At 44.0% G+C, this 17,094-nt stretch overlaps 1 long non-coding RNA gene across 2 annotated transcripts; it reads right to left on the reverse strand.

The window, feature by feature from the left end:
- Positions 1 to 2,532: 2,532 nt before the first annotated feature.
- LOC130831970 (uncharacterized) lies at positions 2,533 to 16,703 on the reverse strand. 2 transcript variants are annotated; one of them, XR_009048155.1, is made up of 4 exons: positions 16,575 to 16,703; positions 15,671 to 15,741; positions 4,991 to 5,093; positions 2,533 to 2,946 (listed from the first exon to the last, which is right to left on the reverse strand). It is a non-coding gene; the product is annotated as an uncharacterized LOC130831970 (long non-coding RNA). The 2 variants fall into 2 exon arrangements; XR_009048156.1 differs by lacking the exon at positions 4,991 to 5,093.
- Positions 16,704 to 17,094: the final 391 nt, after the last annotated feature.

Below are 17,094 nucleotides of genomic sequence, written 5' to 3' on the forward strand. Positions count from 1 at the left end.
AGGCCCAACCTAATCTCTGAACCCTCCAAGGAAACTTCTCCTGGTCAACTCTTTCCTTTCCACCACTATAGAAGTTTGTTTTACTCTCTCATGGCATTTCTCTCGCTCTCTTTTTTTTTTTTCTTTAATAACTTTTATTGAGATTCAGTTGACATACAATAAACTACATATATTTAAAGTGTACAATATGATATTTTTTTCTTATTAGTAATGTATAGATGGCAATCCCAATCTCCCAATTCATCCCACCCCAACCCGCCCTCCCCCCCCACACACACACACACAGACACACACAATCTAGTATCAGGATTTGTGAGCTTGGGTCTTGTTTGTCCTACCACATAATAACTTTTTGAAATCAGGGTCAGTGCCACAGTGACGGCACAGTATCTTGTGTACAGCAAAGCACACACTCATTCATGCATCCGTTCAACAAATGCTTACAGAGCATCACTTGTGTGCCAAGCCCAGTGCTAGTGAATGGCATCCAACGGTGAACAAGATAGACACAGTCTCTGCCCTTGGAAAGTGTGAAGGTTTATGGGGCATAGAAACAAGGAAACAGCCAACAGCAACTCGAGGTGGTGAGTACTGTGATGGGGCTGGGAGTTGGGGGAGGATACAGAAGAACACAAGAGTGTGCTGGGGGCAGGGCGTGAGACCTGAGAGATGAGCAGCCAAGTAAACAGGAGTTCATGGAAATGTATTAAACAGAAATGATTTAAATTAAAAATTGCTAAACGCTCGAGGAATGGTGAACACAGCCTGCCAAGCAAAGAGGGAGGAATTGAAGATACCTCTTGCCCGTTTTAGAGTAACCTGCAATAGGTTTTTCAGTTTGCCTCTGGCATGCTTTCACACTGCCTTGAGGTGTTTTTTTTTAAGAGGGGAAGGAGTTGTTTAGGAAAGTAAGGAGCAAGAAGCCCCCGGCAGGAGTGAGCGGCAGGGCACAGGCGTCCAGCATGAGGCTTGGATGCACATTCTGCTGGTGTGCAAAAGCACGCGGAGCAGAGAGCGGGGAGGAAAAGAGTTGAAAAGGAGGTTACAAATTTTGAAGAGAAATCACGGCATTTATTTCTAAGTGACAACTCTTTATCTTCCTACCCCAGGCCTATTTGTTGACAAGTGATTCCATCGAAATGTGTTGGTCAAGGGAAGGGAGGCCCAGTGTCCTAGTGGTACACTAGGCCTTGATCTTGTCTCTGCTGGGATCCAGCTCCCCTGTAAGCAATCAGCCTCCTCACGGGCGAGAGGCCCTCTGGGAACGTGGGTTTGACAAGGCTTGTCAGAACTGTCAGGCTTCCTCCTTCTCCTGTTCCTACCCTGGGAGGGGAGGCTCCGTGGGCTGTACCAGTCCTTCGAGGACAAGAGCTGAAACCACAGAGAAAACCTGCTCAGACATTAGAGGGGCAGACACATAAATCTGCAGCATAAAAAAATACCTGGATGAACAAAACAGGTACAGGCCAAGTGCACAGGGTATCTTAGGGCTGTGGGAACAGCCTATGGGGAACTCCATAGAGCAAAGGACTCTCTTTCTCTCTTTCTTTCTCTCAGATTCCCTATCATCCAGCAGCAGTGGACTAAAATTGCCTGAGAATCAAGCAGGTGGGAACAGCCTCTCAGGCAGATAAAGGTTATGTGAGGATAGCCTTTTCCCTGAGGCTGTGACTCTGTCCTGCTTAGCTCCACAGTGGAGAGTCACATCCTACCAAGAAAAGAGTTCCAGGGGCGGAGAGGTGCTGCAGAGGAGCCCTGGGCTGGAGGAAGCCAGGTGGGTGGGAGGCTCTCCTGGACCCCAGGATTTAGTGATAAAGGCCTGGCCTTTTGTCCTGAGCTTCCCCGGGAAAGCCAGGTAGCCAGAAGCCAGAATGTGATTTTGATAGACCTCTCCTCTAACTCCTGTTTACTACAAAACCAAGAAGGAATGAGGGGTAGAGGGAAAGAGGTAGAAGGAAAGTTCAACTGCCACATGTCAGCGGGATGGGTCCTTAAGGATTTGATGAATGTAGGAAGATTCAAAAAGATCTCAAGCTGCAAACAAATGTCGTCCTATTTTTCTCCTTTACACAAACCCAGCCCCTCTCACAATACACGCATGCACACTCCAGTCCCAACTCATCTGTCCTGAAGATAAACGTGCTTTCTTTAAACCCTAAAACCTGTCTTCCATTAATTCTGCTTCTCAGAGTGAAGCTTTCCCTGGTGACTGATTACAGAAAATTGCTTATTTTAAGAAACGTGGAATCCCTCCTGCAGACAATGGCTTCCATTCTGGTTTCAGAGATTTCTGCACCGACGGGCGCAACTAGCAAGCAAGTGCTTTGAGGGGATGAGGAATGAGGCAGAAGAGGGGAGAACGGTTCACACAAGCACCCTCCCAGTCACATGCACACACACACAGCCCATCCCAGACACGGCACCACATAACACAGATACACTGGCGCTTCTAATTACTTCACTGTCTAATTCATGCTAACACAGCAATTAGTGATAAAGCTCAAAACACTCATACATATTAGCCTGATGACATTTAATTATGACATTAGATGTACTGAGATATGTAGCTTAGCAAGCAATAAGAAATCTACATGTATGGCCGATCGAAACGGCACTGTAATGAAAATAAAGGAAAGCCATGAAATCCTCACTTTGTCATGAAAAGAAAATGGTGTAATGGGTGTATTTTTATGTGAAATACGCCATTTCCAGAGGCTGAGTAGGAATCCAGCCTCCTCGGCTCAGAAAACATGGCCTGGCCTTTATTTTTGAAAAAAGAAAAGGGGGGAAAAAGGTAGATGGTACTTGATTACTGCTCCAGGCCTCTGTGCATCCATCCTCATTGCCAGTCCCTTAGACGTCAGCAGAAGATACAGGGGGAAACGCGACATTGTTTTGCCAGGGTGGTCCACGAGATGCGCCATTTGCCTGCGATTTACATGGGGCCTGTTCATGAGACATGATTAATAGCTCAGCAGCACTGCCAAAAAGCACATAAATCTGGCCATCCGCGGAGTAATTGACACACTGCTCGTCTCGCAAATACGTACAGTGCTCGCTTACCGCAGGCCGATCCCCAAGTGGGCATTGCAAGCAGCTGATTATGCAATGCACAGTTGCTGACACTACAGTTTGGGGGTCCATTCCTTATAGCACCCAATTAGCTGCCACATAAAGCCCTACTCCCCTTGATCAACCTTGACCAGGTGTTCAGGACCAGCTGAGTGAACACAGGCTACCGCAGAAATTCCACCGGAGCACTCGGGCCCTCACAGAGGGGCCCTTGCGGTGGAAACCTCAACCCCCAAATTCTAGGTCAAGCCGTCCTTCAGGTTAGCATCCCAAACGTCCCTGCTTTTTAGTTCCTCACGCCCAGAGCACAGGGATCTGCCACCCAGCCCCGCGTGGTAACCACTGTTCCCCGGGCCTTTCTTCTCTCCCACTCCCCCTCATCCTCCTTTCCAGCTCATCATCCAGCTTCACTTTCCACACTGAAATCTAGCAGCCCCACGTGCCCGTACTACGTGAACTTGAAAACTTCAGCCCCACTCTCCGTTTCTCCGAAGTCTCCCTTTCTATGAAAGCGTTTAAACAAACAAGCAAACAATACTGACATAGCACAGCAGCCACTGTGGAGATTAAAGATTACATAATGAACCAGTTGCAAAGCCCTTTGAAAGCATAAAATGCTGTAGGAGTAATTATTATCATTGTTATTAATCACCTCGGTTCATCACATATAGTAAACATGAGATAATAAAGAGGGGACTCTTAAATGCAGTATCAGCAGCAAGACCCATTTATTACAATGCTATTTGCTTGGATTCCATTACAGTTATAAAATTTTACGCTCATCTAGCACTTTTCATCTAAGAATGTCAAAGTGCTGTACAAGCACAGGCTCTAATTACACTAATCCTCCCAACACTGGGGGGGAGGGGGGAGCAGCAGAGAGAGGCCACTGCCACTTGTGTACCTCGCGGCCTAAGCACATCCTTGTCCAGGTCTGAGGAGGACTCCCTGCCTGAGGGCTGCACCTAGAAACTTCCAAAATCTGAAAAAGTTCTTAGGTGAGTCATAGCATTTTTTTTAAAAGCACAAATAATTAATGTCAGATAGACACACATACTGAGGTTTGAATATTTTTCCTCTGTGCGGGGATGAAGTAGCCAACGTCTCGCAAGTAACGCGCGCGCCCTCGATCCCACCATTTTGGCCCGTGACTTCTGATGGTTTGCCATCAGAGTCTGAAGGAAAACCATCTAGGCCTTAGTGCAGGTAACATTGCCAGCCTGGAATTTTTCATACAGGGATGATGATTAGTGACAGTAAAAGAGTGTCTACCCTGAGAAAGACAATGAAAACAATGCAAGTAATCAACATCTTGTCCCTTTGCCTGTGTAAAACTCATCTGGGGGAAGAAAACAGCTTGGATAACTCATACAATTTTTACAGTATTTCTAATACTTTGTTGTAGGTTTTGGTTTAAGTAAGTGGATAGTTTCAGCTATAGTAATCACTCTGCCCTACCACTAATAAGAGCAGAACAAATTACTTACACTTTCCGGATTTGGCATCCTTACACTTTTAAAAGTGTGTATGACTCCAAAACAAGGCACCCTCAGCCCAGAATGTGTGCAAGGTGATCCAATGAGGTCCAGAAAGGAAACAGCAAGGCTTCTATTTGATTTACTTTATTCTATTTTCTTTTCTTTTTTCTTTTTCTTTTTTCTTTTTTTTGGCCCCATGGCATGCAGGATCTTAGTTCCCTGACTAAGGATCGAAACCATGCCCCTTGCATTGGAAGTGCAGAGTCTTAACCACTGGACTGCCAGGGAAGTCCCACTTTATTCTGTTTTCTTTGTAAAAATAATGGAATTAATTGTACTTACGTGTTACTTGATTTGAAGGTAGAACACATAGATACACAGATATGGAGAGTGCACACCCAAATATTGGAAGAGTTCAAAAACTGAAGAGAAATACTCACATAGTGAAAGAGAAGTGTGTTGGGTCAGACTCTACTTCTTCACCCATGTTAGAAATGTTTTGAGGACAGGACTTCCCTGGTGGTGCAGTGGTTAAGAATCCACCTGCAAATACAGGGGACACAGGGTCAATCCCTGGTCTGGGAAGATCCCACATGCCAAGGAGCAACTAAGCCCAAACGCCATAACTACTGAGCCCATGCTCCGCAACAAAAGAAGTCACCACAATGAGAAGCCCGTGCACCGCAATGAAGAATAGCCCCCACTGTCCGCAGCTAGAGAAAGCCCATGCGCAGCAACGAAGACTCAATGCAGCCAATAAATAAATAAATACATAAATAAATAAATAAATAAATTTATTTTTTAAAAAAATCCCATCAGTCAAAAAAAAGAAAGAAAGAAATGTCCTGGGGAGAAGACAATGCACATTTATCTAAAAGGACTGGAGTCCCTGCAACCAAAGAAGAAGAGGACTTGTCAAGCCGAGTGGCTGTGTCAGTCCTCTTCCACACAACAAGCGGAAGCGATGTCAGGCTCCCCACATAGTTCTTGACCACATTTAATTATGACCAAAGTGGGCTATGAAGCATTTTCAGAAACTAAAGAACCTTAGCCCAAGGTAACATCGCTTCACATAAAAAAATAAAATGGAAAATTCCTTTGGGTGAATTGCCCTCTAAAAAGATCTTCCTCCAATTCTGGGGTCCAAGACCCAACTTTGTGCTCCACCTGCACACCCAGGGGAAAGTCCTCCATCCTCCAGGTGTGTCTCCTTAGGCCTACCTCACAGCCCAAATACAGCCCTGCCCCCAGCCAGGTCAGAGTCAAGGCCATGGTCTCTGACTTGGAGGAAAAGATAAAATCTTCTCGCTTGCTCCCCACCCCAACTCAGTGGCTTGCAATTACTTTTGTAGGGACCCAGAGTTTCTTATGAAGATTTTTCACTGTAATCAAAGTTGCGGGCAGACAAAGGCAAACACAGAGAAAGGGTCTGAGATCAGTAGCACTGAGGAGAGAATGGCAGGAGCCCTTGGAGAGCAGGGAGAAAGGCAGGGGGCCGACAAACTGGACCCGCAGTGGGCCCGAGGGGCGGACAAGGGCAGTGGTCCCAAGCCTTTATTGGAAGCCACTCAATGCCACCCTTTGGCAATTTATAAACACCCTAGCACAGCGCTGCTGGGTAGAAATACAATGTATGCTGCATATGAAATTTAAACTCTTCTACATTAGTCACAGTAGTCAAAAAATGGAAACAACCCAATGTCCATGGAAAAACAAAATGTGACACACACGCACATATGCACACACAGAAATATTATTCAGCCTTAAAAAGGAAGGAAATTCTGGGACTTCCCTGTTCCCTGGTGATCCAACGGGTGAGACTCTGCGGTCCCATTGCAGGGGGCCTGGTTTCCATCCCTGGTTGGGGAACTAGATCCTGCACGCATGCCGCAACTAAGACCCAGCACAGCCAAAATCAATAAATAAGTATTAAAAAAAAAAAAGTGAGAAGGAAATTCTGACACATACTACAACATGAATAAATCTTGAAGACATTATGCTAAGTAAAATAATTCAGTCACAAAAAGACAAATATATTGTAAGATTCCACTTACATGACGTACCAAGAATAATCAACTTAATAGAGACAAAGCAGAACAGTGGTGACAGGGACTGAGAGGAGGGAAGAATGGGGCATAAGCATGTAATGGGTATCGAGTGTCAGTTTGGAAAGATGAAAAAGTGCTGGAGGTGGAAATCGTGGTTCCCCAACAATGTGAATGGGCTGAATGCCACTGAACTTGCACCTAAAAATGATTAAAATGGTAAATGTTATCTTGTGTATATTTTACCGCAACAAAAACTTTTTTCTAGTAGCCAATTTAAAACATTTTAAAAGAAATGGGAGGAAATTCCCTGGTGGTCCAGTGGTTAGGATTCCGCACTCCCACTGCCATGGCCCGGGTTCAATCCCTGGTGGGGGAACGAAGACCCCACAAGCTGTGCAGTGCAGCGGGAAATAAATAAATAAAAATTAAAAACTTAGGAAACGGGAAATTTATTTTAATAATATATTTCCTTGGACCCAATATATTCAAAACATATCATTTCAACACGGAATCAACATAATTCTTGATAGGGGACTTTACATCCTTTGTTTCAGACTTCGTCTTGACGTTCCCATGTGCATTTTACACTCACAGCACATCTCACACCAGACCAGCCACGTTTTACGGTCTCGTGGCCACACATGGCTGGTGGTGACCATCCGGGACAGGCTGACCTGGGGAGGAAAGGCTTACAACAGCTGCATCATCTGAGCCCTGGCTCCTCTGCAGTGGGAGCCCTCTAAAGAAAAGAAAACAAAGGGAAAGGGAGGTCATTTCTGTACTGGGGGGACAGAAAGGATCACTGCAAACCTAGAATTGTAGGGGAAAGCATTCGATGAAGTGGACAGAGCAGAAAAATAATCATTGTTAATGTCTCACACGTTTATACCATGTGCCAAGAACTATTCTAAGTGATGGACCTCTATGTACTCATTTAATCCCCACGACAGCCCTGTGAGGCAGAGGAACGAGTGTCATCCTCACTTTACAGATGAGGAGACACACACATGCACACACACACACACAGAGTATACTGCCCAAGGTCACACAGCTAGTAAGTAGCAAAGCTGGGACTGGAACCCAGCCAGTGACCTCAGGGCCTGTGCCTTAACCACTATGCAATCCCACCTTCCCAAGAGTATGCTACATTCTCGGGACACATCCAGAGGCTGAGGCGCGTGGAGCATGGCAATGGCCCGAGGGAACTTCAAGTTGCTGCGTCCTGGTCCACTGCAGTTGAAGCAGCAACCTTGAGAATGACCAGCCGTCCATGGGAAGAGAGAACCAGCCAATGGCCAGAGAACCGGGAGCCTCAAGCAGCACGGAGGAATCTGGGCACTGGTATGATACGGTGGCCCAGGAGAGCAGCCACAGCAAGGAAGGTCCTTGCTGAGGTCCAGGAGGACAAGCCCAAGGTGGCCTGAGCATAGCCCTAGCAGCCACAGCAAGGCAGCAACCCCCGAGGCAGTGATGGCCAGAAAGCAGGAACCAGCAGAGATTGCAGGTGAGGCACCCACAGAGATACAGGAGGATGGAGACCAGCTGGAGGGTACCAGCTGGGAAGTAAGCAAGGGCAACTGAGGCAGCGGAATTTACTCTCTACCCTCAAGCCAGTGAGAACTACAGACGTTCAGATCAGACACACGAATGGATCACGAATTATGGCTTAGGTTAGATACGAGTGTCAGATATTTGGAAACATTCTCTGGCTCTAGCCTCTTTTGAGATTGGAAGGCTTTCTCCTAAAGAAACCAGACAGCTGGGCAGTGAAATCCACGACCGGTCTGAAACGGCCCTTGGTGGATGGAACTTGGCCTCTGCAGTAAGTTCACCAGCCTTTCCTTCCACCTCCCTCCGCGCTCTGCTCGGAAGCACCGTACATCAAAGAAAACAAGACTCATGTGAAATAATGTTTATTTCAGGACACGGTGACTCCTCAGCCAGAGAACTTAAGACACAAAGTTTCCATATTCTGGGTGATGGACATCAGGTCAGGCAGGGCAAATAAACAGCACAAGAGTAAAGACCTTAATTTCTCCTTCAAAGAGAGAGGAAACAACCTAGCTCGGTAGAGAATCTATATCACGTGGGGGAAATTTTGCTTCTGATTATCACGTTAGTGCCGCACAAACCCCCAGCCTCCCACAGAGCCGGCACGTCCAAGGTGAGCCATTCCCTATTCTGTCCCAATTGTCAACTACTCTTATGATCGAAGAGCCCACGCTGGGGCCACTACTGAGCTTGACAGACTATAACAATAACAAAAAGCCCTGCCTAGAAAATTATTGTTGTAATACACTGTACACATCCGTTTGGTAGACAGTTTCCAAAACATCCACCAACCCACAAACATGTTCCACAGTCTCGCCCCGTTAGATGCAAACATGCCCTAAGGGCACACAAGGCTTCTCCAGGCCACCGTGGTCCTACACAAACATCAAAATTAGTAGCCTGTTTGCTTCTATGAGCGTCAGCAAAGAAGAGTAAGAATGACAGAAAGGAAGACAGAGTCCCAAGTAGAGCAATCGAAGTAGGTATACTTTCAAATTCATGTTTATAATACACATAATGCACGTGATTATGGGACATTTAAAAAACGCACATAAGAGGGAGAAAGAGAATTTATTCCCTGGTCCAGAGACTCATTTATATTTCTGCATGATTTATTTCAAAAGATGCGTTGGCAAGATACAGCTTCCCAAGGATTACCTCGAAGTTCACTAATACAGAAAACAAACTCACCAGTCAAAAGTGTCTCACCAGGAACTTTACTGAAGAGCAAGGGCATCTGGTGTGAAGGACCCACTGGAGTTTTCTCCTGTTCTGTAGATCTGGCAGGATCCAGATCTACAGAATAGGAGGTTTGCTTAGAGAACACACTCTCATGGTCTTCATTGCAGACTCTCAGAGCAAAGAGAGTAGGCAAAGCAAAGAGAGGTAGTTAAAAGCAAGAATATTTGGTACCTCTCGGGGCACCAAAAAGCCAGGGTCCCCTGCTCTTCACCAAAGACTTCTACTCTATAGGCCAAGGGAGTAACTGCAAGGAGGTTGCAAGTGGTCATTGAATGGTAAGAGAGGTGCAGAGGCTGAGGGGTGATTTTCGTAGGGTGAGCGTACCCCGCTGCCCACACCTTGCGCTAGTAGCTGTCATTCACTTTTTACAACAGCCAACACATGGAAGCAACCTAAACGTCCATTGACAGATGAATGGATAAAGAAGATGTGGTACACACACACACACACACACACACACACACGCAACTACTACTCAGCCACAAAAAAGAACAAAATAACACCATTTACAGCAACAGGGATGGACCCAGAGATTATCATATTAAGTGAAGTAAGTCAGACAGAGAAAGACAAATATTATATGATATCACTCATATGCAGAATCTAAAACAAATGATACAAATGAATTTATTTACAAAACAGAAATAGATTCACACATAGAAAACAAACTTATGGCTACCAAAGTGGATATCAAGGGGATGCGGGAGGGATAAATTAGGAGTCTGGCATTAGCATATACATATACATACTACTATATACAAAACAGATACACTACAAGGACCTACTATATAGCACAACTTACTACATATCTTGTAATAGCCTATAATGGAAAAGAATCTGGAAAAGCTGTTAATACTGGCTTTGCAGTTAACACTGCTAAAACATTTTTTCATGAAAACCCAACATCAGAATCATATGGTAGAGTCAAAAATAGCTCTCTGTTTAGAATTTCTTGTGAGAATTGCCATTTCATGTCTTGAAAAGAAAGGAAATAAAATAGTATATGCATGTGGTGACCATTTCATAATGTATAAAAATATTGAATCACTGTATTGTATACCTAAAACTAATGTAATATTGTAAGTCAATTATACTTCAATTTAAAAAATTAAAATAAAAAATTTTTAAATAGCACATTTGATACAACAAAAGTATTCTCTCCGAACCCATTAGCATTTCTCCATCCCTGTTAGCATCTGTCATGTTGCTGGCACCATCTTTACAATCTCTATAATCGCGAGAGCTGCATGCATGATCATTTACCTGCCTGATGGGCGCTGAGTTAATTCCTGGGTGCTCTTCAGAGTTGTAAGGGAGGAAAAATTGTTTCTAGGTAACATGTTTTAAAATCAACACTAAACTCTGGATTTTAGAAAATATAGAGACCTCAAGGTCAAACATCTTCCCTCTGCAGACGTTATCACCATTTGAGTTACAATCAAATTGAGCTGCTGGACGTTAGTGTAGAACCACTCATCTATTTGAGCTTTCATCTATTGATACAAGGAGATTCTCACTGAATGCTTTTCTATGCAGTTTTTTCAAGTATTTTTTTTTTCTACAAAAGAGATGTGTTCGTTATAAACATTCAAAAATAAAAGAGAACTTCACTCATAATCTCACCAAAGACAACTATTAACACTTTGCCATATAATTTATGATCTTTTTCCTATGTGTGAATATACTTTCCTTAATGACAATACAATCATACACATATCATTTTTCAATCATTTTCTGGTTCTTCGGCACTACTTTAAATGATACTATAGTATCCCATGATGTAGGTTTATCATGCATTATTAAACGAACCCCCTATTGCTGGGCATTTAAGTAGTTTCCAAATTTCATTATTATAAACAATGATGAGCTAGACATCCTTGCAGCTAAAGCTTTGGGTACATCCGCAACTATTTTTTTAGGATAAATTCTATTGGCAAAATTACTGAGTCGATGGGTATCCCAGAGTTTAAGGCTTTGACATGTATCTGTGCATTTTTGTTTCCCAAAGCAAGATTCTGCAGTCTTTAAATAGGCTCAGAGATATCAAAATTACAGTGTGACTGTTATTCACGGAAACTAATCACTGGCTTAGTCCTGCTTCACCTCTCATTGATAGACAGATTGGGAGCACTGACGTGGAAAATGTGTCATTTGACCAAACAATTACTTAACAATTTGTCAAGAACCTATCGTATCTGGCACACAGCAGCTCCAAAATCAATGTTTCTTTTCTTTTCTTTTCTTTTTTGGCCACAGCATGCGGCATGCAGGATCTTGGTTCCCTGACCAGGGATCAAAATTGCTCCCCCAGCAGTGGAAGTGCAGAGTCTTAACCACTAGACCACCAGGGAAGTCTCAAAATCATTGTTTCTTAAGTGAACCCCAAGTCTCTGCTCTCATTAGGACATGTGTCCCATTACTGCTTTAGAGGAGTTTCTGTATGATCTCTTAGCTTCCTCTGTATAGGAAGAAATACTGTAAGTTTCCTTTGGCCAAGTTGTCCCCAGAACAATCCACATAGACACAAAACCAAAACAAACATCTATATATAGTCCAAATATGTTTCTCACCCAATGTCGTAAAACCAGCTCTTAATACTGCCACAGGAAACCATTCTCCACATACTTATATATAGAAATAATGAAGCAATTTTTCTTATATAAATTATCTTTAAAGTTCAATCATTCTCACCTTTCTTGGTGAAATACAACTGTAAAAATATAGACTATTATAAAAAAGAAATATTTTGACCAATGTTTCAGACTTTCTAATTTAAATGCCTAATTTGTCCCCCAGCTGTACATGTAACCACACCTCTATCACCCTCAAATTGCTATCCTAACGTTCCTTTCCCTTCCTCCCATTTGCAAGAGGTCAGAGGGAAAATGTCAGTAGCAAAAAAAAAAAAAAAAATTCAAATCAGGAAAACAGTTCAAGATTTAGGAAATCTGACATCTTTTCCACAACCATCAAAAAATCATTTTTAAAAATAAGTACCACCTTGGCCATCCCTTGACACTGTTTTTTCTCAAAATAAAAGGAAAGAAAAGAAAAAGGAATAATTTACGCAGAAAACATTGTCAGAAGCTGTAGAACAAGTTATTGCTGAGTGGCTGTTGAATGGGACACACATTCAACATTGCTCTGCAGTCAACACCAGCAGTGCTTGAATTTGGATAAGCTTGAAATCACTCACTTAGCTGTATCTGGGTCATTGCAGAACTCTCAGCTTAGAAAGAGAACTTTGTGTAGCCTAAGAATGACACAGAACCACGGGGACCACACACCCACGACTGGGCACCATGTTGTCAACTCAGCGAAGTGCTGAGGAACCTTGACGTGCTCAACTGTGAGCACCTGGAGGGGAGAGAGTAGGTCTTACTCACCTTTGCAACCATTGGCCCTAGCACTGGGCCTAACACTGTGGATGAATGAACTAAAACACGATCAGAAGTTGCACCCTCCGGAGAGTGAGTTTCCAGTGCTGGAATGTGTATCACAGCAGCAACACTGATAACCATTATTTCCTAAGACCGGAAGTTGACTATTGACCACAAGAGATAGCCCAGGAAAAACAACAGAGCATTAAAATGTCTACTTTGAATGCAGTCTTCTCTTCCTTTTTGCTCCCTTTGTGCCTAAAAGCCCTAAATTTGCCAGCCCACTTTGCCACTCTCAATTCGCATACATTTTCACCCTGCTGGTGGTTCTCCAAAACATGTTTTAAATTCTATTTTCTTAGGATTCATATGCAGGAGATGAACAAATCCAGCAAATCTGTATTTCAATCCCAATTAACCTCCCTGAACCTTAATTTCCTCATCTGTAAAGTGGAACGATTTCCTACCTCAAGTTATATAAACTACTCAACATGGGGCCTGGCACAGTGCTTAATAAATAGGATTTGGTACTTTTATTATTAAAAACAGAGGAATCCAGCAATGTAGAGTCATGGAGGAAGTAGAAGGTGAGGGAAACTTTTTTTTTTAAGAACTTTTATTGAGACACAGTTGACATACAACAAACTGCATATATTTAAAGTGTACAATTTGATATTTTTCTTACTAGTAATATATATATGGCAATCCCAATCTCCCAATTCATTCCCCTCTAACCCTCCCCGCTTTCCCCACTTGGTGTCCATATGTTTGTTCTCTACATCTGTGTCTCTATTTCTGCTTTGCAAACCGGTTGATTGGTACCATTTTTCTATATTCCACATATATGTATTAATATACTATATTTGTTTTTCTCTTTCTGATGAGACTTTTTTTAAATTGCAGTATAGTTGATTTACAATATTGTGTTAGTTTCAAGTGTACAGCAAAATGATTCAGTGATACTTATATATATGCATGTCTATATTCTTTTTTTTTCCTGATTCTTTTCCATTATAGTTTAGAGGGAGCCTCTTTAAAAGTAGCTAAATCACATCCTAATTTTTGATCTAGGCAAATTAAACTAATCATAATATTAGAATGGTGACAGGTATAGTGATCCATGAGAAGGGAATCACATTTAGGTAGGATGGCTAATTATTTAGGTTAAAAATCAAAATTTTACTGAGGAAAAAAATTCATGAGAAAAAAAGAAACAACTCAGACTCTCTTCTCTCTCTCTTTCACACACACACACACACACACACACACACACACACACACACACACAGAGCTTTCCAGCATCCTTGGAGTTGATAAAATTGTGACCCTAATACATTAAGAAAAATGCCCCAAACCAGCCAAGAGTGAAAATAAACATGACTGAGCAATAAATTGGGGTCTCCTCCGCTCTCCTTCTACCTCCCACACGCTTGGGTTTTGCGGGAAAACAACACAGTCCATATGGAGGCTTTGGCGTGATCAAGACCAAGCCCCCCCTCCCGCCCCGGCCCACCCTCTCTGCACAGGCCCTCCCCCAGGTGACTCCAGGCCCTGGCATCCAGGGCACTGTATAAACATTAGCTGATGCAGATGGAATGAGTAGATGTCTGGCGTCCAGAGCCCAGGCTGTGAGGGACAGACAGTGGGAGCGAGGAGGAGGCTTAGCGGGGGGCAGGCACCCCGTTTTCCAGCCCACTCCCCTGGTCCCTGAGTGCCAATGGTGGGAAGAAGTGCTCATTCCAACAGGTGGTGACCCCACCTCGTTCCTCTCCTGAGACCATGACTCCCAGACCCAGACAGAGCATAAGAGTCAAAGCAGCTTGGAAGTCGCCTATAATCTGATCTGTCCATGTGACAGATGAGAACACTGAGGGCTGGGGCTTGGAAGGGCTTGACCAGCCGCATATAGCAGCTTATTATAAAACCAAAAACAGTTTCCAGGTCTCCTGCCTCCTAGAGCAATCCTCTTTTTTTATACTCTACTGCTGTCATCGTATGATCAAAGATCATCCATCTTCTCGTTAAAACCTCACTCTGTACCAGGCACTTTGGCAAGCGTTTGAAACAATAAGAATCTTCCATGGCAACAATAAAAGATCTCTCTGTAGATGCCGAAAGAAGAACCATTACTCTGAGAGCTTCTTGTCCTTCAACATCAAACAACTGGTTAGCTCCTACTACGTGCCAGGTTCAGTACTAGATGCCAGAAAAGAAAGAAATGGATAAGACAGTCCCTCCCCTCCTTGGGGTACTCCTAGTTGAAGTTAGATTCCACCGAAATGGATACACAGAGAGGAGATTCAGACCATGCGTTAACATGGAATAAACACAGATAACAAATAGATGAGATTCAATATTTAGATTAGGTATTGGCCAGGGGTTAAGTGGATTAATGGAGTGATGAGTTGGGCAGAGTTATGGGATTTCCATGTTTAGACAGGGTGGATTAGGTTGTCTAGCATATGGAAATGCAAATCGAAACTGCTGTAATCAGCATTAACACCCTGTATTCATCTCTAGAGGTGCCTTTCTGTCAAAGGTTGGAAGATGCAAGGCAGACTACTCGTCTCGCCCATCTTTATGACATCCTGGTGAGTCAGAGCCAGGGCTGTAATTCCCAGGCTCCGGGTGAGGAGACAGAGCCAGCGTAGGGAGTGGGAAAGCCAAGAGCCACTAGAACCAAGTCCTGGCCCCTCTTCCCCTCCAGTCCAGATGCCTCCAGAGCACTTGGGCAACGCAGACAGGCACCAACACGATGACCCATTGTAACACAGCCCTTTTGATCTTTCACCTCAAAGGAGGAGAAATTGTGAGCTACCTTGTAATTATTTCCCAAGCACTTCAAATATACATTTTGGATTCTCTATAGAGCATAAGTTTCCTAAGGGCAGGGACCTACCTTGAACGCTCCTGTCCCTGCAGCCCTGGAGACGCCGCAGATGCTTTACCCTTTCTTGCTCAATGAGCGAACTGTCGAGAGAAGAAATTGCACAAGAAAAAGATGGCTGTGCCGTCGACCAGGCACAGTGCCCACTGCCCATTCATTCCCTGCCCTGCACACCTCCTGCCCCTGTGAAGCCTGGTCCTGAAACGAGTTTTTACCCAGTCAGGGATTCATTTAGACGCCCCTGAAATCACTCGCTTGACTCCTCCATCAACAGATACAAAAAGGGGTTCTTCATGAAGACCTTGCTACTTGGTTTTTCTGGATCGAGGAATCCCATGACCATGTTCTCGTGTGCACCCCACAGGTACTGCTGCTCAAAGAATAATTAAGGGCAGACGCATTTCGTTCCAGCATCAGGCTCGTATTTACTCCTTCTCGTAACTTTTCTCCCAAACCTGACAGCCACCCATTACCCAGAGAAATTGGAAAGCAGAGTGTTTTTCTAAAATTATTAGCTTGTTGCTTCTTCATTGCATCATGCCTTTTAGACCACATCTTGTCCATCTTCCCAGCCCCTGTATGGGCAGGTGCTAATTTGCAAAGCGGTCCTAAGAGAGGTTAGACGTGGATACTGTGCAGGGGAGAGATCCGGGCTTGACTCTGGGTCCTGTTGCTGTGTCAGCAGTATGGCAGCCTTCTCATGCGACCTTTGATTTACAGACAAGCCGAGGCTCTGGGATATTAAATAACCTACCTTTTAAATGAGATTTTCATCCCTCTCCTCCAAAAAGAGAGAGCTGTTCTAGTCAATCTCGAAAGTCTATTCCAGCCCCATGCTTTTGACTGCTGTTTCCTTGCCTGTAACCTTCTTGCCTGCCATAAACTCTATCTTGTGAGATAAGGTAAGGAGTCTCACCTGTCCTTGCTGGGAGCTGCTCCAATCTTACTGTGTGGCATTCAAATGCTGCAGATTGTTGCCAGGTGTGGGCAAATAGGCTTGCGACCTTTATCCACCCTCCAGTTGGGTGTGCTCTGCCTCCTGCCTCATTTCCCTGTTTGAATACCCTTTAACGCCACCCTACACAGAATGGAACTTGATTCCTGACCCTGGACCATCTGTTCCACCCACTACTCCTGCAGTTCCTGCCAATTCATCCATCATTTCCCCCAGAGAGACGGTGCATCCTCGGCCTTCGGCCCTTTTCCAACCCTCACTGGCCCTGCAACCGATTTCTCCTGAGCACTCACGTGCCTCTGGTCCAGCCTCATCTAAGTATTCAAAGTAAGTGTGTCCATTACTGCTTCTCCCGCTCATTGTTTTGCTCAAAAAATGGGAATGTAACACAGATCCCTGAAGTTCTAAGGGAGTCTCAACTCATAAAAGACGGACATATACTGCTGGCCTGGAGAGTCAGTAAAAGAAACTGTTAGTTCAC

The sequence above is a fragment of the Hippopotamus amphibius genome, chromosome 11 (assembly GCF_030028045.1).
Source record: "Hippopotamus amphibius kiboko isolate mHipAmp2 chromosome 11, mHipAmp2.hap2, whole genome shotgun sequence".
Classification (NCBI taxonomy): domain Eukaryota; kingdom Metazoa; phylum Chordata; class Mammalia; order Artiodactyla; family Hippopotamidae; genus Hippopotamus; species Hippopotamus amphibius.